Genomic DNA, 20220 nt, shown 5'->3' with positions numbered 1-20220 from the left:
ATGGGAATTTCTTTATTTTTCTTTCTCTTTCTTTTTATGGGTTTTTTTTTTCATTGTTTGAGAAACTGACTTTCAAGAAATGATAGGGGTGGTTAAGTCACAATGCAATTGTCACTGATTTCATTTTTTCATTAAGTATCTGGTAAAAAAGTTAGTAAAAGAAGACTGAATAATGAGGCAGGTATTTCAGTGAGTCTACCAGGAAAAAAGTTATCTAGAAAACATAGCCCACAAGTAGTGTTTGCTCATTATCTCTGAGAGGTTTTTGCAGGAGCCTCTTCTCTTGAAATGTAGATTGTCTTCAAACCCTTCCATAGAGAAGACCTGTCTTCAAACAAGTCTTTCTGGTTTCCCAGAGGTTGTTTAAGTCTTTGTTTGTAAACCCAAATTCCCATTTTTCATCTTACCACAGCTTTAAACATGCCTTACATCTTTCTGGTACCCTCTGAACAGTGTCCTTGGAAGCTGCTGCTTCAGCTCCAACTGTTTCTGTTGTTTGCTCTAAGAAGCTCTGCAGTGTCTGTCTGGTTCAGGGTGGTGCTGCCCAGACCAGATCAATGGAAATGGCAGGTCTGATTAATTCTTCCCAGGAGACAGAATCTGCCTTGCTCAAAAGACTGGAAAATAAGTGTTAGCAACCTTCTTATGCTTCCTTTTGTGGCAGTGCCGCAGCCACACCCCAGGGGTCTGCCCCCTGTGCCAGAGCTGGCACAATTGTACCTTCTCAAGAAAGCTTTGCAGGTGTGCTCCTCACACTGGGAATACTTCTCTATCTATATGAAATGTTTGTTGAATTCCTTTATGCTCCTGCTGCCGTATTCTCCTTTATGCAGGGGCTGAAACAGAAGTGAGAAGCTGGGCTGAAGGACTGGCCTAACCTAACAGAAAGGTGGTAAAAGCCATCATTAACTGCTCCTCATTGTGCCAGGTCCCAGGGGATTGTCCCCTTTTCTCACCTGCTGATAGCAGCAGGAAGCACAGGTCCAGGCAAATATCCAGTGGGATTTTGAATTAATTTATCCTGGCTATTAGGAGATCATTAGGTCAGTTGAATCAGAGAAAGCAACACTGAGATTTGGAGGGCAGAGTTTGAAGCAACCAGAGATGTTACACTGTTCCTGAGGTACAAAATGCTTTCAGAATACCTGGAGTGCTATGACCAGCACTGTGTCTTTGGTACGGTGCTGCTTTGGCCTTGGGCATTTGATTTTATGAATTAAAACTATGTGTCTTGAGTAAAGAGGAAATTTTTTTTTAAATGCCTTGGTAAAGCTTTCTGAAATAGAATTTTAATTAGCTTGTCTATCAAGCATACTTTCACCAACAGTAAGTGGGCTCTTTTCTCAGAGAGACTGACTTGTGTAGATTTGACAACTCAGTGCAAAGGTGTCCAGGTTTACGCTTGCTGAATGACATTGAGCTGTACCTGAAAAGTCTTAAGTCAACAGCAGCACCATGGGGGCTACAACACAAAGCCATAAAAGACTAACTGCCTTTATTTGTAATATCCTGACATAGCAAAATTATTAAATTGTTGGTTCCTTTGTTACAGCTACCTAAAGCCTCGTCTTGCATCATTGCTGCATTTTCAGTCCCTTTGAACTAAACGAAATTTTGAAATTTCCTTCACTTTCAACAAAAGAAAGATGCATGTCAGAAATGAGGTTTAGGTTTGTGAACTGAAATTAATGATGTCATAGATGCTGACAGTACTAGAAAGTGCTTGTTTTGTTTTGTTTTTGTTTTGTTTTCTCCCCATCTTTTTACCTAGAACAGATAAATAAAGGAGGATTTTTTTTTGGGGGGGGGGGGGAGGAGGTGAGTGGATATTTAGTAAATGGAAAACTGGACAAAGGATTCCTGTTAACAGATGTAATCTAAATTTATATGGTAAAAAATGGTCTAAAATAGATAAGTCAAATGGAATATATGTTTCTGGTGTTTGTTTATAATTTTGAAGATGGCAATTACATGTGGGAGCATCTTCTGGGATTCTTTAGTTCAGTTTTTCACAATGGCAAAAATATCTGGAGGAGACAAGAGACCATCATTATGAAAAACTTACCTGCAATTTAAATCTCATTTCTAAATTACAGGGAAGTGTAGGAGACATTTATATTTTAATATCAAAACTGTTGTAGTAGTTTTGGTTGCCAGCTCCTTTCAGGATTAAATTTAATTAATGGATATAACTATATCTGGAAAGAGAGACATAAAAATTAATCAGGCGTTACAGAATATTTCAATAGCACTTCAGTTAGAGAATTTTTCCAAGCTTCTTTCAGGCTTTGCAGTCTCATGAATATATGTCCAGTATTTGTCTGCCTAAGTTGGTTTTTCTGTTTCTAATCACAGACATTTGCTTTCATCTAAAAATAAAGGGATGAGTCCTTCATGTGAAACAGATTAGCATGATCACAGACCTATAGAATCTGGAAAAATTCATTACATGCTGCATCTATTTTATATTAACAACTGTGTTACATGCAGATTATTAATAGTAGTGTTTAGATGGTTTTATTGTAGTGATGCACTGCAGTGTAAAAACTTCCTCTCCTTCCTCTGAGAAATGAAACTCTAAGAGTAAATCCAAAGATGGCAGCTCAGGGGAGGGAGGGCTTTGTGAGCCTTGATAATATAAAGAGAAGTTGCAGAGCAATTTGGATTTGAGTTTGATCTAAAAGAGGAGAGAGCATTTTGTCACATAAGACAGTGCTGTCAATCCTCACTGGGAGCAGTAGGTTTGAAACAGCTGATTTGAGAAAAACCTCTAACCACAAAATGAGGGGAACAGCGGGAGGGAAGAAGTACTGTTGCTGCTTTTGGATAGGGGGACAAAGAAATTTGGCTGAGCTGCTCTAAAGGATGAGATATTCTGACACATGATCTGGAAAGCCCATATGATTTTGAGCAGCAGCCAAGTTAAGTAAAAGTCCCTTGGTTTTCAGTGCAGTCTGAACTACAGTGCACAGTTTTTGAGCTAAGGTGTTTTGACTGGGTTCTCTGTAATTGCATTATTCCCTACAATTCCAAGAATAATTTGGTTATGAACTGGGAGTGCCTTAGGCAGCTGCCTTCAATTTGGTGATCACTTTTTTCCAAAAGAGGGATTGTGGAGCATTTTTTGTTCTGTTTGGGTCCTGCTTTTTCCTTGAGTTATGGAAGCAGGGTTTCCTTGTTTTGCTTTTGCTCACGTTCATGAATAAATGAGAAAGCTTAATGAGGAAGTAGAAAGACTAAGGAGTATTAGGGAAAGTGAAACAGAAATAGACTGATGGAGTTTCATCCTTCCATCCCTCAGAGAAGCCCACCAGGAGTCAGAGGACTCCCGTCTCCTACCATCAGGCAGAAGGAGGACACCTGGTAGGTGAAGGGGAGTGGAAATGGCTCCCTACTCGAGGAGGTTATAAAAATTCCTCCTGACCCCCATCACCTACCCAGGTGCCACTTCAGAATAGGTATGAGGCCCTAGATCCAGAGAGTCAGCCAGATGATGTAGAAGAAAATTATCTGCCCAGTGAGCTTCCCAGTTACTCTTCATCTGTCAGATGGATCAGTGCCTCTCACACTGAAAAGAAAAGCAGGGCAATCATAGTGGGTGACTCCCTTCTGAGGGGAACAGAGCGCCCTGTATGTTGACAGGACCCAACCCACAGTGAGGTCTGCTGCCTCCCTGGGGTCTGGGTACAGGATATCACTGAGAGACTTCCTGGGCTGATTGAGCCCTCTGATTATTACCCACTGCTGATGCTCCAGGTTGGCAGTGATGAGACTGGAAAGAGGAGTATCAGGGCAACTAAAAGGGACTTTGGGGCACTGGGTCAAGTGGTTGGTAAGGCAGGAGCACAGGTAGTGTTCTGCTCAGTCCCTTTGGTGGCAGGGATAAATGATGAAAGGAACGGGAGAACCCACATTACCAACAAGTGGCTCAAGGGTTGGTGTCATCAGCAGAATTTTGGATTCTTTGATCCTAGGGCAACTGTCACAGCACCTGGCCTGCTAGAGCCAGATGGGCTCCATCTGTCTATCAAGGGCAAAAGGATTCTAGCCCATGAATTAGTGGGGCTCACTGACAGGGCTTTAAAGTAGGTTTGAAGGGGGAAGGGGATGCAGCTGGGCTGTCTGGAAGCAGGCCCATGGGTGGTAAGCCTGAGTCAGGGGTGAAATCAGTGGCCCAGCTGAGGTGCATGTACACTAATGCACACAGCCTAGGTAACAAACAAGAAGAGCTGGAGGCCATGGTGCAGCAGCAGAGCTGTGATGTAGTTGCCATCACAGAAACATGGCGGGATGAGTCACATGGCTGGAGTGCTGCTCTGGATGGCTACAAGCTCTTCAGGAGAGACAGGAGAGGGAGAAGAGGTGAAGGAGAGGTTCTTTGTGTTAGGGAGGCTCTCAACACCACGGGAATTGAATTAATGATGATAAAGTCAAGTGCCTATGGGTAAGAATCAGGGGGAAGGCCAACAAGGCTGGTATCCTACTGGGAGTCTGTTACTGTTATTGTCCCCCCCAACATGGAAGAAGAGGTGGACAACTTATTCTGTAAGCAGCTGGAGAATGTTTCAGGATCACCAGCCCTTGTTCTCGTAGTGACTTTAACCTACCAGACTCTGGGAACACAACACAGCAGAGAAGATGCAGTCCAGGAGGTTCTTAGAGTGTGTGGAGGGCAACTTTTTGTCACAGCTGCTGGGTGAGCCTGCCAGGGGAGGGACTATGTTGGATCTGCTGTTCGCAAATAGGGATGGGCTGGTGGGAGATGTGGTGGTTGGAGACCCTCTGGGGCACAGTGATCATGAAATTATAGAGTTCTCAATATTTGGTGAAGCAAGGAGAGGCATCAATAAAACTTCCACACTGGGCTTCCAGAGAGCAGACTTTGGCCTATTCAAGAGACTTATTCTGAGCATTCCTTGGAAAGCAGCCCTTAAAAACAAAGGAGTCCAGGAAGGATGGATGTGCTTCAAAACAGAATTCTTGAAGGCACAGGAACAGACTGTCCTTGTGTGTCAAAAGTGAGGGAAACAACTGGTCTGGATGGGCAAGAAGCTTTTGAAGGAACTAAGCGAAAAAAAAGAGGGTGTACCACCTTTGGAAGGAGGGTCAGGTATCTCAGGAAATGCTTAAGGGAGTTGCTAGGTCATATAGGAAAAAAATTAGAGAGGCAAAACGCCAATTAGAACTCAATCTGGCCACTTCTGTGAAGGACAATAAAAATATTTTTATAAATACATTAATGGCAAGAGGAAGGCAAGGACAACTTCCATTCTCTCTAAGATGTGGAAAGGAATTTAGTAACTAAAGATTAGGAAAAGGCAGAGATACCTAACACCTTCTTTCCCCCAGTTTTCAAGATTAAGACAGGTTATCCTCAGGACAGCTGTCCTCCTGGATTGGCAGATGGTGTCAGGGAGCAGAATGGTCCCTCTGTTATCTAGGAGGAGGCAGTCAGAGACCTGCTGAGCCACTTACATGCTCACAAACCTATGGGACCAGATGGGACCCGTCCCAGGGTGATGAGGGAGCTGGCAGATAAGCTTGCAAAGCCGGTCTCCATCATTTACCAACAGTCCTAGCTCAATGGTGAGGTTCCAGATGGCCGGAAGCTGGCCAAAGTGACACCCATCCACAAGAAAGGCCGGAAGGAGGATCCAGGAAACTCCAGGCCTGTCAGCCTGACCTCAGTGCCCAGCAAGATTATGGAACAGTTTCTACTGTGTCATCCCATGGCACTTCCAGAATGGCCAGGGTATCAGACCCAGCCAGCATGGGTTTAGGAAGGGCAGGTCCTGCCTGACCAAGCTGATCTCCTTTTATGACCAGGTGACCCACCTGGTAGATATGAAGAAGGCTGTAGATGTTGTGTACATGGACTTCAGCAAGGCCTTTGACACTGTCTCCCACAGCACACTCCTGGAAAAGCTGGCAGACCACAGGTTGGACAGGAGCACTCTTGGCTGGATTAAGAACTGGCTGGATGGCCGGGCCCAGAGAGTGGTGGTGAGTGGTGCTGCATCCAGCTGGGGGCTGGTCACCAGTGGTGTCCCTCAGGCATCTGTGCAGGCCTGTTCTGTTCAATATCTTTATTGATGTCATGGATGAGGGTGTTGAGCCTTTCATTAGTAAATTTGGAGATGACATTAAGGGAGCATGTGCTGATCTGCTGGAAGGTAGGAGGGCTCTGCAAAGGGACCCGGATCGGTGGGATGGATGGGCAGAGTCCAATGAGATGAAATTTACCAAGTCCAAGTGCCGAGTCCTGCACTTTGGCCACAATAACCCCCTGCAACATTATAGGCTGGGGATGGTGTGGCTGGACAGTGCCCAGGCAGAAAGGGACCTGGGGTTGCTGGTTGACAGCTGACTGAACATGAGCCAGCAGTGTGCCCTGGTGGCCAAGAAGGTAAATGGCTCCTGGCCTGTATCAGGGATAGTGTGGCCAGCAGGAACAGGGAGGTCATTCTTCCCCTGTACTCAGCACTGGTGAGGCCAGAACCTTGAGTGCTGTGTCCAGTTCTGGGCCCCTGAGTTTGGGAAGGACATTGAGACGCTTGAGTGCAACCAGAGGAGGCAACAAGGCTGGTGAGGGGCTTGGGACACAAGCCCTGTGAGGAACGACTAAGGGAGCTGGGGTTGTTTAGCCTGGAGAAAAGGAGACTCAGAGGTGACCTCATCACTCTCTACAACTTCCTGAAAGGTGGCTGTAGCCAGGTGGGGGTTGGTCTCTTTCACCAGGCAGCCATGGACAGAACAAGAGGACACAGTCTTAAGCTGCTCCAGAGGAAGTTGAGGTTAGACATCAGGTAAAAATTCCTCACTGGAAGAGTGATTAGGCACTGGAATATTCTTCCCAGGGAGGTGGTGGAGTCACTATCCCTGGAGGTGTTTAAAAAAAGATTGGATGTGGCACTCAGTGCTGTGGTTTAGTTGATGAGGTGATGTTAGGTCATAGGTTGGACTTGATAATCTCAAAGGTCTTTTCCAACTTAGAACATTCTGTGATTCTGTAAAAATAGCTCATATCAAGGAAAGCTTATATGTCAGACAGCTCTAACCAAACTATCTAGTATTTACTGAGTATGTGCTATGTACTCTGTGAACAAAAACACACAGCATGAAACAAGATGAAAAGAAGCCCTTTAGTTATACTCCTATGCAACTGCAGCTATTGTCACTTTGCAGTAAAGTGCCTAAAACTATCCCTCTCAAACTGAAACAATTAAATAAGCTCATGAAGAAAAAGAAGTTTTCTACTGTGTCAAACCCAGCTACCCAAAGTTATTTGCTTTTTTCCCTATGGCAGTTCCTGTCTGTAATGAAGACTGTTGCGTTATCAGTTATAATACCGGGGGATTCAGGGTGTAAGAATAGGTTTAAAGGCCTTGAAATTTCTCAGATAACTTATATGAATCCATGGGCTGTCTCTGGGCTGTATAATTAGTGACAATGAACCTGAAAAGACCAGAAAACTAAGATGTGTCCAAGAAACCAGAAAGCTTAAGAGAAAAAAGTAAGGAAGTAGTACCTGCCCATAGAGCTGGTTGTCATAACCAGTTAATTAGTGGGGAGAGTGGAGCCACTCTGCTGCCTCTGAGGTGAAATGTGGCACTTACTTGACAGTGCAGAGAGAGGCTTCACACCAGCTCAGGACAATGGTAACATCTGCAGTTAATAACCCTCCTCCCCACAGAGGCTGTGCTGGGAAATCTGTCACGGCAGCAGGGGACAGCGGGGCGGTTCCCCAGCACTGGGCAGAAGGAGGGATTCAATGCTGGATGCCAAGGGCACGCTCCAAGGAAATGCACTGCCACCCACTTCATCCTGCTGGGTGGCAGGGTGTGCTTCCAAGCTGTGTAATTCGATGACAGTCGAATGCATGGGCTGGCTTTTGCTGGTGCCATCCCACTGTGGGACATCCAGAAATTGAAATTAGAATCACTAAAACTAATAAAATAATAATCAGTGAGTCATCATCTACACCTTGCACCAGTGCTTATAGTCAAATTTCTGTCCTTTAAGTTTGCTTACATGAGGCACAGCAATGATCATGGAAAGCCTTTGAGCAGGTTTTCCTCATGCACTGTCATTTCTGGCTGTGCAGTTAATAAAAATTGATCCTGAATGAAGCTGATGAGCTAAGAAGAAAAGCTGTGGATACGATTTTATCTCTGCATGTTCTTGTTACTGATAAAATGAATTAAATACAAGAACTGCTTAACATATGTATAAACTGTAATTGTGCCAATGGGTTTTAAGCTGTAGCTTGAGGAATTTATCATTCAGATTTCTAAGTTCGTAACTTCACCACAGGCAACCAGCGGAAAGCCAAGTCTTAACTAACAAGGTCAAGAGTTGCTTTTCAAAGGGAGGTAAGAAAATGAGAAGAGAGAGCACAAGCCTGCTGGGTATTTTCCTATTTCTTTGCTTTTTGGAGGTTTGATTGGAATGGAATGTCTCACACCGTGCAAGTAAATAGGTTAAGTTTTGTAATTTGGGACTTGCCCTGAAACTTACTTTTTCTGTCAGCACTTCGCACACCAACCTAACAGGTGACAGTGATCCTGTCAAAGAAGTAAATAAAGTATGAATGTGTCAGGTGTAATTTTAAGTGTTCTCAGCTGCTGAAAGATTATTCTCTATAATTAATTCAATTTGATAATGCTGAGCTCTTGGGCAAAATATATTTTTTTCCTGTGGGGGAGTGGTATAATTTTGAAGTGTCAGGCTCATACCAGAGTTGAGTTGTCCCTATGTAACATGTATGATCCTCACTGGTGAGTTAAGGGCCTGTAAGGAAAACACTGGATTGATCCTGACATTTCCCAGGCAATAGCGCTTTCCTTCAAAACAAAGAAAGACATAATAAACCTCACATGTTCCTGTGGTGTTGGTGTCAGCTCTGTCCTAGCCTTTGAATGGTAGAATTTGACCTGTAGATAACTGTAAAAGCCCTTTGTTCTTATTTTTTTCTGATCAGTTTCTTTTTAGTGTATGTTGTATAACACTCCACACTGGTTTCAAACTCCTTTACCTGTACCAAGTCTTCCAGTGATGTCTATCCATTTTTCATCTCTCCCTTAAACTGAGTTTACTGTGATAGAGCAGACATGACTTTTAAAGTAAGGTTGGTTTCAGTGCCTTTGAAATATGAAGGAGTAGAAAATATCACTGTTGGGTTTTTTTGTTTGTTTATTTGCATCAGGCTCTTAATTACTTTCTTTATTGCCTCTTCCAGGTAATCTGCAGAATTTCTCTCCCTTTTGATCCTACAAAGCACACATTTAACCTACCCTCTGCTCTGTCTTCTTTGTAGCCATTCCTCACTTGCTCCTAATAATTGCTATGGAAACTTCTTTTTGTCTCTTCAGTTCACAAGATGCAGAGCAGATAGCTTTTCAAGACTGGCAGCTAAGGAATGTTACTCCACTATTGACACAAGGTTTACCTTTTAAACTGTTCCCCCTAAGACACTACAAACCTCCACTGAAAACAGGACTGCAAAATTTTGCAGTCACTGGCAGGTCAGGGAGTGCAACCAGCTTCCAAAACCATTAATAGGGACATATGTGCTGGGACAGTTGTTCCACTGCACTTCTCTCCTGCCCGCCTCAACCTGCCTTCCTTCCCTGAGCAGATTCACAAGAAGCCTTGGCAGAGGCTGCACTTCTGTGCTTTGCTGACATTGATGGCAATTAAGTTTTGACAAATCCTTTTTATTATCCTATCATGAAGGAAGTGATGCTTTCTGTATTGTCTATGAGTCAAACCTGAAAAAGCAGAGTCGTTAGGCTGTTTTTTATCAAAAACCCCAAAAGCAGGTTGCCAGGTGAGGGAAACCCAGCTGAGTGCTTCCCACTGCAGAGCAGCAGAGAGAATTCCTCTATGAACCTTCCATTCTTCTCTAGCTGGTCATGTATTTTGGAGAACATGCACAAGATGAAAGACAGAAGCTTGTATTTCTCTTCCTGTAGATTGGCTGCAGTGCAGCCAGCTGAGCTCTTCTCAGAGGGGGATGCACAAGAGAGGATTTAGAATTTCTTCAACACATGAAAAATCACTCTCAACTTAGGTATTTTAGGTAAGTGTATTCATTATGCTGAAGGATGAGGAACACCACAAATCTTTCCCCACCAAGATGAGCAAGACATGAGGGACTTTTCAATACTTAGAAGTGCCTCCTTATCAGAAACAAGATTCTAATCTTGGATATTCTTTCAGTGGAGAGGCAGCTGCTCACCTCAACTGCAGGTGACTTTATTGGACGATCCAGTGCCTTCTTATCCCACATTCACAGCTAGGTGATTGTGTGATTTTTGATGGAGGGGGAAAAAAATCACAATTACTGAAGGTACAGCAGTACAGACCCTATCTTTGAATCTACTTTTGAGAGGTTATAAAGGGAAGATGTAGAAGGGTTTGAGACAGACCTATTTCTGTGACTTCTGAAAGAGTATTTTAATCATCCATGCCTTTGTATCAGCTGGTTTAAATAGGGATCAGGTTCCTTATACATACAGCATTGATTCTTTTTTTTTGAACTAATAAAACTCAACATTTTTGCCTTGTTTCAGAGAGCCTCATGTACTAGCATAGTCCAGAATGAAGGAGCCTTCCTCAGCAGATTCTGGAATTCAGCCTGTTGTTGCCAAAAGCTGGTTTTGTAGAGCTAAAAATGTTATGAAGCTGCAGCATGTTCAGGAGCAAGGCAAGTGATCTGCAGGCACTTAGAAAATTATGTAAGATTTTACAGTCTATAAATAACTTTTATATATTTTGAGCTCCTTTGCTTTTTAGTTAGTTTCGCTAGCTGAGGCAGAGAAATTTTCCATGGACTGGTTTTTTTCTTTCCCTTTTCTTGGAACCATTCAAACCTGCTCTGGGCTGGGGCCTGGGGAGCGCCAAGAGCTCGCACTCTGTGGCCACCAGGGCCTACTCTGGGCAGTAGAGTGCCAGAGGGACTGATAACAGAGCGACCACCCACAGGAGAGACTTTCTGAATGTGTCATCTCTTCATAGCAGCAAATAAGTTTTGTCACCTGGTATTGTTCTTTTTTTTTTTTTTTTTTTTTTTTGTGCTGGGGAGTGCTTTGCCTGTTAAATAAACAGGTTCTTTCCACTTCTCTCTGAGGAGATTTTTCCCAAACCAGTTGGGGGGAGGGGCTGTGTGGGTGGGCTTTTCTGGGGGGGGCCCCTTTTGGAGGTTTTCTCCCAAATTTGCCCTAAACCAGGACAAGCAGGATGTGCAACTTAGAGAATTATAGAATCACTTTGGTTGGAAAAGACCTTTAAGAACATTGAGTCTAGATGTACTTAGCAAATCCAACCATAAAGAAATGTTTTGCTGTTTGAAGAGAACATGGTTTATCTGGTAAGCTTTGCAAGTATTTGTGTCATCACAAGCACACATGTCCAATGCATTACATCGGAATATAATAAGAAACCTGTGTAAATCAACAGAATGATTCTCAGGGTAGGATATTTGCATGTTTCATCCTTCTTCCTGACTTCTTCAAATCAATTGTTTTTATAAAGTAATGATTGGAATTGTTACTCTTTTGACAGTTCTTAGTGTGTTACTGACATTTCTGGCATACGAACTCCAAATGGGTTAATTCACCTAGTTTTTCAGATAAAGACCGAGATTTAGTGTTGCTTAAGCTGGAGGCAGAAATATTTAAATCCTCCAGCCTCCTTCTTAGTACCTAATTTGTATTACAAAATCAGTGCACAATCTTGTCCCTTAAGGTCCCGCTGTCAGCCAGCTGAGCTCACTCAGTTCCTACCGACAGGGCGACATTGGTACGGCTCACGTGATGCCGCACACAGAAGCCCTCAGTGTGCAGCTATAGCACACAGTAATTACATGCAGTTGGACAATCCCTGTGCTGACTTTGGATCATCAGAAGAGTAGAACTATAGAGAGGTAATGGAGAGGTCTCTGGAGGAAGTGGCCTGAAGAAGACAGCAGAAATCCCATCTGTGTGTTTGTACAAATAATTTAAATGTCATTTACCGAAAAAGATCTTCAAATGTACCTAGCTTTTCCTGCAGATTATTTGTAAACTATGTGCATTACATGGACAGTTTCACTGAGCATCTGAAATACAGCTGCGTTTAAGTGGATTGAATCAGGGTTGGGAAGCAGTGAAATAAAGCTTTTCAGGAATATCTGACATCCAAATCCTGCAGAAATTTATCTATTTTTTATGTCCAGATGCTTTTTAAAATAATGGGTGACCATTTAGCTGCCTAATATTTTTAATCTGAAATACAAAGAAAATTTTAAACTGTAAGAAAAAACTCACATCTTTTATAGCTTGAATATTATTCTTAGTTTATTTCTTGGTTTCCAATTCAGTTATACAAATCATATTATTAGGTGATGAGAACTCATGCTGTATGAAAATATTTAATGCTATACTTCCAAGTTAAGACTATTTTTTTCCTGGAACTGTTAAAAAAGAAAAAAAAGCCTATCTGGATTATCTCTTCCCCACACTCATTATTATATGAAAGTAATTTAAATATTACATTTTGACCTTGCATGGTGCAATTATATTCAGAAATTCAAGGCTCTATTGTTAGATTGTTTACATAGTTTTCTGCCTGTTCTAACTTCCCGCAACCACTCTTTGCAGCTTTACATATTTTTGCAGTGAGGCATCACAGGGGTCTGTGAGATGTTTTGATGTGAAGGAGAACTAACATGCAAAATGCATGTGACATACTCAACATATTTCACTTCAGAAAGTTACAGGATGCCTAGATGGGATGAAATATGAAATAAATAAACTTAACACAACATTTCTAAATTTTGGGAATCGCCTGACCTTTGAGTCAGTTTGCAGGACTCTGTAGAAATGCAAATGTGAAGCCCAAGGAATAGGGCAGAAGGTGTATTGGGCAGGGGTACAGAAGATTGCTCTGAAGGGCGATGTAAGCAAGATTGCATCCTATAAAGATAGCAGCTGCTTCTGCTGGTGCCAACATAGAGAATTTATGCCACCAGCCTAGTTTTCTGGGGAGATTTGACCTGTACACTCTTGGGGGCTTGCAGATATGAATGAATCTGTCCTTTGATCTTTTTTTTTCTTTTGAATGTGTATGACCTGGTCTGATATTGTGCTGTACTGTTTTATAAACAGACATGTTTCAACTACATGTCTGAAAGCAGTAGTTGAAAGTTAGGTTGCAATTATGAGTTGGCTGTCAAAAGAATAAATTTTCTGGTTTAAGCAAAATATCAATAGAAACATTCAATCCACTCCTACGATCCAGATTCATTTTGAATTTACAGGGTAATTTGCATTAGCGGTTGTACTGCATGTGCAGTAAATATGACTTGCTTGGTTTCTAACAATGATAACAGTCCTCTTTGTATTACTATAAGAATTGAATCTACCATCATTATTTTCCTATTATTATTGTGCTGCAAAGGAAAAATACTTTTGCATTAACCAGGGAGTAAAATGCATGTATTTAACATCATTCTTGCAGGTAGTCCTCAATTCTGAAAATACCTCTCAGAAGCTGCATCAAACAGGAAAGCTAGACAGATGGCAGAATGCAGAACCTGACATTTAGGATCGAGTACAAAAGGTCCACAGGATACTTTTCACAGAATCTTGAGGCCTGGTGCAATAAGAATGATGAATATAACACACCTGGGATGAATCTTCCAGTTTGGATAAATGTATTGTGCACACAAATCCAATGAGAAGGTGTTCCCCCTACGCCCCAAAAAACCTGCACTAGTACTAGTGTTCCACATATACCGCAATTTAGTCTGAAACAAAAACTTTTTTCTGAGAGTGCCTGAGAGATTTGTGTGAAGCACATACAGATATTTGACATATGCAATTTTGAATATCAGAAGAAAAAGGAAATTGCAAGAAGTTTTTAATTTTACTGGTTTTAATTTTAAATTCCATGCACTTTTTCAAAAAGTGTCAAGCTCAAATGGCCATAAACATATTTCAGTAATCTATAAATTATTGTTCATGTAAAATGTGTTTCAAATAAAAATAATTTCAAACCTTTCCTCAAAGTTTATATACCTAGATTTATTATTTCTGACGTATATTAGATAAAAGGAAGACATTTTTTACTGTGGGGGTGCTGGAACACTGGAACGGGTTGCCCAGAGAAGTTGTGGATGTCCCATCCCTGAAAGTATTCAGGGTAGGGTGGGCTGGGGCTTTGAGCAGCAACAAATGAGACTCTTGATGGTAGAAAAACAAAGTTTGAATATAGAAGAAACTCAGATTTAAGTACAGGAACAAGTTTTCTCTCAGCTCTTGGGGTAAATTTAAAGTTGTACAAAATGGCATTTATCTGTGATTTTCACTACTGTAACAGAAAGGTTAATGGAAACTATGCAGAAGATGTCAAATTTTAAAATAGATAAGAATCACAACATAAAATACATGGCATGGGTTTCAACATGGAACACTATCTAAGAGAAAATCTCTGTATTTCAACACTTCATCATGTTAGGACTTCATGAAGTGCCAAAGAAGAAGCAAAATATCATTCAGGACATTATTTCCTGTAGTTCACCCTGGCCATTAGTAGGAATTGGTGTTTTAACTAATGTAGATATACTACACGCACTTTCCATTAGCTGAAAAATTAATGTTTACAATGATTAAGCAATGAGGATCAAATTTTTTTGCAATCATCTTAAAAATGTCAAGTATTTCATTGTAAATTATCTGTGATTAAAATACTTACTCCACCTTAGAGAGGTACAAATAAATTCTTCCATATCATGATGGTTTAAAACTGTATAAACCAATGTTTTATTCTGAAAATGTATCATCTAATTTTTTCTATTTTTAGAAGAAAATATTCCTAGACATACAGCACGTGAGAATTCAGTAATTTTAAAGAAACAAATGAAATTAAAATATTCTGCAAATATAATTAAATTAAAAGCTGTGTTTTAAATATGAGGTAGATATTAAACAGAATTTTTGTACCAGATATTTGAATTATTGTACCAAATATTTTGCCCAGGAAGAGAGGTATTTAGCATTTCAGTCTTTTCCAAGGTGTTAATGATCTGCTATGCTGATCTCTGTGTGTGCCTAGGTGTGTGTGCAAGGGGGGGTGTGTAAAGGGGAGTGCATATATTTGCTTAACACTTGTAGTGGCAGATTCATGCCTCAGCTCCATAATTTTTTTTAGAAACTTCACAAAGAGTGGATATGAAGTTTAATATCAACAAGAGATCAATTCTCAAATCATCCATTTTACTTTACATTATAAATCATATGTTTTGCTGCACATTTTATCAAATATACTTTCAAGCCACATGGAGGAATGGGAATGTGGAGAATCTCTCCAATGTCTTGCAACTTTTATACAAATAGATTTTCAAGAAAATCCTTATTTCTCTTTTAAATACGTCTGGGACAGGCACGATGGTGGTGTCAACCTGTTGGAGTTTTTGTTGCTGGGAGAAGTTGTACAGAAGGATTGGGTTTTACATTGACCAGTTACTGAATAAAGTGCATGAATACATTTAAAATTCAACTTGGGTCTAGTTTTCTAGACTACTTCTAGAACTAGCTTGCACACTCAAGCTCACTCTTTTTCTCTATTTTTGTTTCCTTCCTATTTTCGTGGCTTCATTGCCACTTTATACACAATTTTATAACTTTTTTCCCAACTATAATTGTTTCATAGTCCGATAATTATGAATTTTTTACAAGGAATTTTTAAAACCTTTATCAGAGTTAAGAAAGTTAAGGACTTAGGTCTTTTTCTTCCCTTATGAATATTGCAATGAAATTGTTAAGTAAATACCAATTCTTTATTTTTATTTTGAACACAAGTAGATAATTCCCATACATTGATATATTTTGTGGACCAATATTTGCCATTATGATGTAAGTTGTCACTTTTTAACAATATAGCTTCTATGCCGATGCTGACAACACTTTCAGTGAAGATCCTAACTGGTCTTAGACACACATAGGGAGAAATTTGCTCAGCCAGTGTCAGTCTTAAGCATGTGTATCAGAAGATCTTTATATACCTGGGGAATTTTCCCATGAAAGGGATTCAGTTATGGAAGAGACAATTATCCCAGAGTTTTACATTCTTCTTGAACACTACTTGAGGAACTTAAATGCCATGTCCATTTGGATCTCTCTCTGCACAGAAATTTGTAATGCCAGTCCTTGAAATGCATCTCTAAGAGAATTCACTATCACAGAATGAATGAGGGTAGAAGGGGTCTGTGAGGCTCATCAGGTCACACCTCCTTGTTTAAACCAGGATACCTAGAGCCTGTTGCCCAGGATCATATCTGGGCATCCTTTCAATGTCTTCAAAGATTGAGACTCCACAGTCTTTCTGGGCAGTCTGTGCCATGGTTCAGTCACCCTCACAGTAAAAAATCAGTTTGTGATGTTCAGAGGCAATCTCCTGTATTTCAGTGTGTACCCACTGCCTCTTGTCTTTTCACTGAGCATCATTGAAAAGACACTGGTTCCCTCCTCTTTGCACTATTCCTTCTGGTATGTATGTGAGCTGCTATGTAGATAAATGTCAAAAACCTCCCTGAAGCCCAGGTAGACTATACTCCCTTCAACTACAAGGCAAGTTGATTCATCAGAGGAGTTTAAAAAGTTGTCAAGCATGAATTTCCCCTGGTAAATCCATGCTGACTACATTATTTTCTCCTCCTTAATGTGCCTGGCAGTGTTTTCCAGGGATAGCTGCTCCATAAACTTCCTGGGGATAAAAATGAGGCTGGCTGTACTTTTTTGAGTCTTCCTAGTTGCCTTTCTTGAAGATGGGTGACATTTGCTTTCATCCAGTCTTTGGGCATTTTCCTCAGTCAGCACGGTCCATCAAACATTATTAAGACTGGCCTCAGAAAAACATCTGCTAACACCCTTGAGACCTGTGGATCCATCTCAACAGGGCCTGTGGACTTAATGCAATATTTACCAATTCAGTGACTATGCCCATAAAAATTTGCATGGGATAATAGGACACATTAACAGGTACCTGAAGACTGAGTGAAAAGCTGGGGAAGCAATCCAAAAGGACAAAAATAGAGTTCCCTTTTAAGACAGAGCATCCTGTCATGGAGCTAAGCATCTTTAGATCCAGGTAGCCTTCCCCTCTGAAAGGATGCAGAAGACATTATTTTACCTTATCCGGTAATAAAATTTATTGACCATTCACTTGCAATATAAAAAATTAAATTATTTCAGAAATTACTGCCTCCTAACTAGACAATAATGTACTGGCTGGGTATTCCCCTAACAGCTGAGAGCACCTGCTTGATGTCTCTTATGCATACAGACTATTCTAATTAGGTCATCTGAGTGGGGATTACTGGTCTTTGAACTTACCTTCTGATGAATTTGGAATATTTACTGAAGCAAGGACCTGAACATGAAAACTTCTTTTCCCATCAGTGCACTCTAGCATCCATGGCTGTAATGCCATTGTTTCTCACCAACTGAGTCAAGAATTTATGAATACAAAGTGGAACAGCTCCAAGAGGAAAGATAAAGGCTGGATAATATTCTCTCTTGGTAAAGCTGCTTATCTCAAATGAAGTGACCAAATTCAAATCACTCACTGGCCTAAAGCTACAAGGACGGGGAGATGGACCAGGTTTCCTCCCACTGCTGTTCTCTTTGTCATCTCAGTGTTTAGTATGGGTATGAAGACATTCAGAAAGATAGCTTTGCTGAATTCATAAAATTCAGTCTTAAAAAATAATTTTTAGCAGCTGAAGTGAAAATAACAAATAAAATGTAATTAATTCCATGGTAGATTTAAATTATTATTTCTTCATTTTGCATTTGAGGATGCATATGGTGTAAATTTGTCTTGGATTGTTCTACAGGTTTTCTAACTGGCACACCTTTCCTTATGAATGCACTGTCCTTACCTAAATACTCTCATATGGAAGAACATGCTTCTGCTAAGAAGAGCACTAGGATGTCTTTACTTGACTTCTTATTTTTACTGATGCTTGGTCCTTTGAAATTAATGGTTTTTTTTAAATTGAAATGTGTTACTGTTGTTCCTGCGGGATAATCCTCAGACTCTTCCCACCAGAGCTGTCACTAGTCAGATATTCTCCTGTCTGCTTTAAGTAGTTGAATGTTCTGGTCTAAAAGTAGCACCTTCTATGTAGCCATGCTCTTAGTTGCCAGTGTCATCTTGAATCCAAACACCCTCCTGCAAAGTACTGCTGGTTCTGTGTCAACTAAGGGAAAAAAAGCGGACCATCCATGCTTACTAATTTAAAATATTAGGGTACGGTGCCCCTAAACAATTCTCTGCATTTGACTACTTATCTTTGCTGTGTTTCTTCAACTCACTTGCAAGTCATTCATGAGTTAGGTTATTGTGAGAATTGCTTTGTTTGAAGATGATTAAAAAGGGTATGAGAATGTTGTTGTGGCTCTGGTATGAGGACACTTTTCAAATCCATACAACCTTCCTGCAAATGCAAAAACCTGCATCCTGTATATGTAGTGAACGACATAAGAAAGAGTGGAATAAATTATTATTTAAACTTTCTAATGGCTAGAAGACATTAGAAAAGTCCATAGCATATCTTCAGAGCCCCTAACTTTGGAGACGTTGCAGAACAGGAGTGCCGCTGTGCTTCTTCTGGAGTAGACAAATTGACATGTAAAGGAAGAATCAAGTTCAATGTGTTTCAGAAGGAAATCAGTGAAAGTGAATATAAATTCTTTTCATCAAAAGATGTTTCCAGCACCTCTTCTTCTTTTCTACCTGACTAACCTAATTGTTTGAATGTATTTTACATTTTGATAGTATTTTTTTCCCAGGTAGAAGACTTTGTTGCCATGCAAATGAGATAAGATACATATTTATTCATTTATTTATTTCCTACTGTAACAGAAATATTTTCAGTATGCTCCTGTACAGAGCAGGAGCTGGTACTCTTTTAAATGCTGGTTTTTGAGTTCTTAATTGGAGGAAAAGTGTGAATTGACAACAGCAGATAGAGGTGAAATGAAGGAGATGTCCAGCGTCTTGATGGAGGGTATGTTTGGAAACTGGGAGATAGACAGCATTAAGAAAAAGAGAAATTTAACTTTTTCAGCAACTAATTTGTATAGAAGAATGGTTCTGCACTTTCATTACTTAAGTAGTCTGTGTATTCTTCTCTATCAACTTCTAAGAAATCAGAAAGAAAATAATATGAATTATGAAGCAAATTAAACATGATAAAAGCTAACAGAAGTCCTAAAGATTGGAGGCTTGTCTCCCTGTTACCCACAGATTTTTGATGCACTGAACTGATGCTGCAATGCAGCACAACCAACTACCATTTGTGCAATAGATGATTAGAAAAAAATAACCCTGTAGATACAAAGTAATCAACATGTTTCTTGAAGAAATAGAATTTGAACAATGGAAATAAAAACTTAATGTAGCCTGTTGAACTGCAGAAGAGAATATCATTGCTAGTTACAGATATTTTTTAAAACTTCTGAAAATATACCATATTACATAAAACATAAAAATATTTTTGGTGTCCTTTGTATAATCACATCATTTTCATCTGTTTCAACTTCCTGGTAATTTTCAGATTCCCCTGCTAAATTTAAGGCAGTATCAGGACACATATATGTGAGGCAGATGAAGTGTCAAGGTGAACAGTACCCTATTCTGTCAAAGTCAGGTACGTCATTCTCTGCAAAGTATTTATGACTCCAAGATGTGACTACCACAGCACTGCAACCTAAGTTACAAGCCATAAAAAGTGTCAGTTGACACTAAAAAAAGCTCTCTGCTGAACAAATCAAGCCATAGTGAACATAGCTGTGCAATATATACATATGGAGGCCAGTTCATTTTCTTCATTTACGTTCTTTCCCAAAGCTGTCTTTTCTTTGTGGCTGCATCTTCTCTCAAACTCTCCTAACTTTTAGCGGTGTAAATGCTACCTGGGATGATTAGTCTTACAAGATCAATAGAAAGTAGATGGATCTGTAATTTGCTAGATGTTCCCGGTTGTTCTGCCACTACATGCATTTGGAAAAAGTTCCTTTCTAGATTTCTTGTAGACCCCCTTTAAATACTTGAAGAGCGCTGTAAGTTCTCCTCAATGTCTTCTCTTCTCCAGGCTGAACGGACCCAGCTCTCTCAACCTACCTTCATAGGAGAGGCGTTCCAGACCTTGGATCACCCTTGAGGCCTCCTCTG

This window comes from Motacilla alba, chromosome 1, assembly GCF_015832195.1.
Source record: "Motacilla alba alba isolate MOTALB_02 chromosome 1, Motacilla_alba_V1.0_pri, whole genome shotgun sequence".
Lineage (NCBI taxonomy): Eukaryota > Metazoa > Chordata > Aves > Passeriformes > Motacillidae > Motacilla > Motacilla alba.
The sequence above is the reverse complement of the archived record's forward strand: the minus strand, read 5'-3'. Positions refer to the sequence as shown.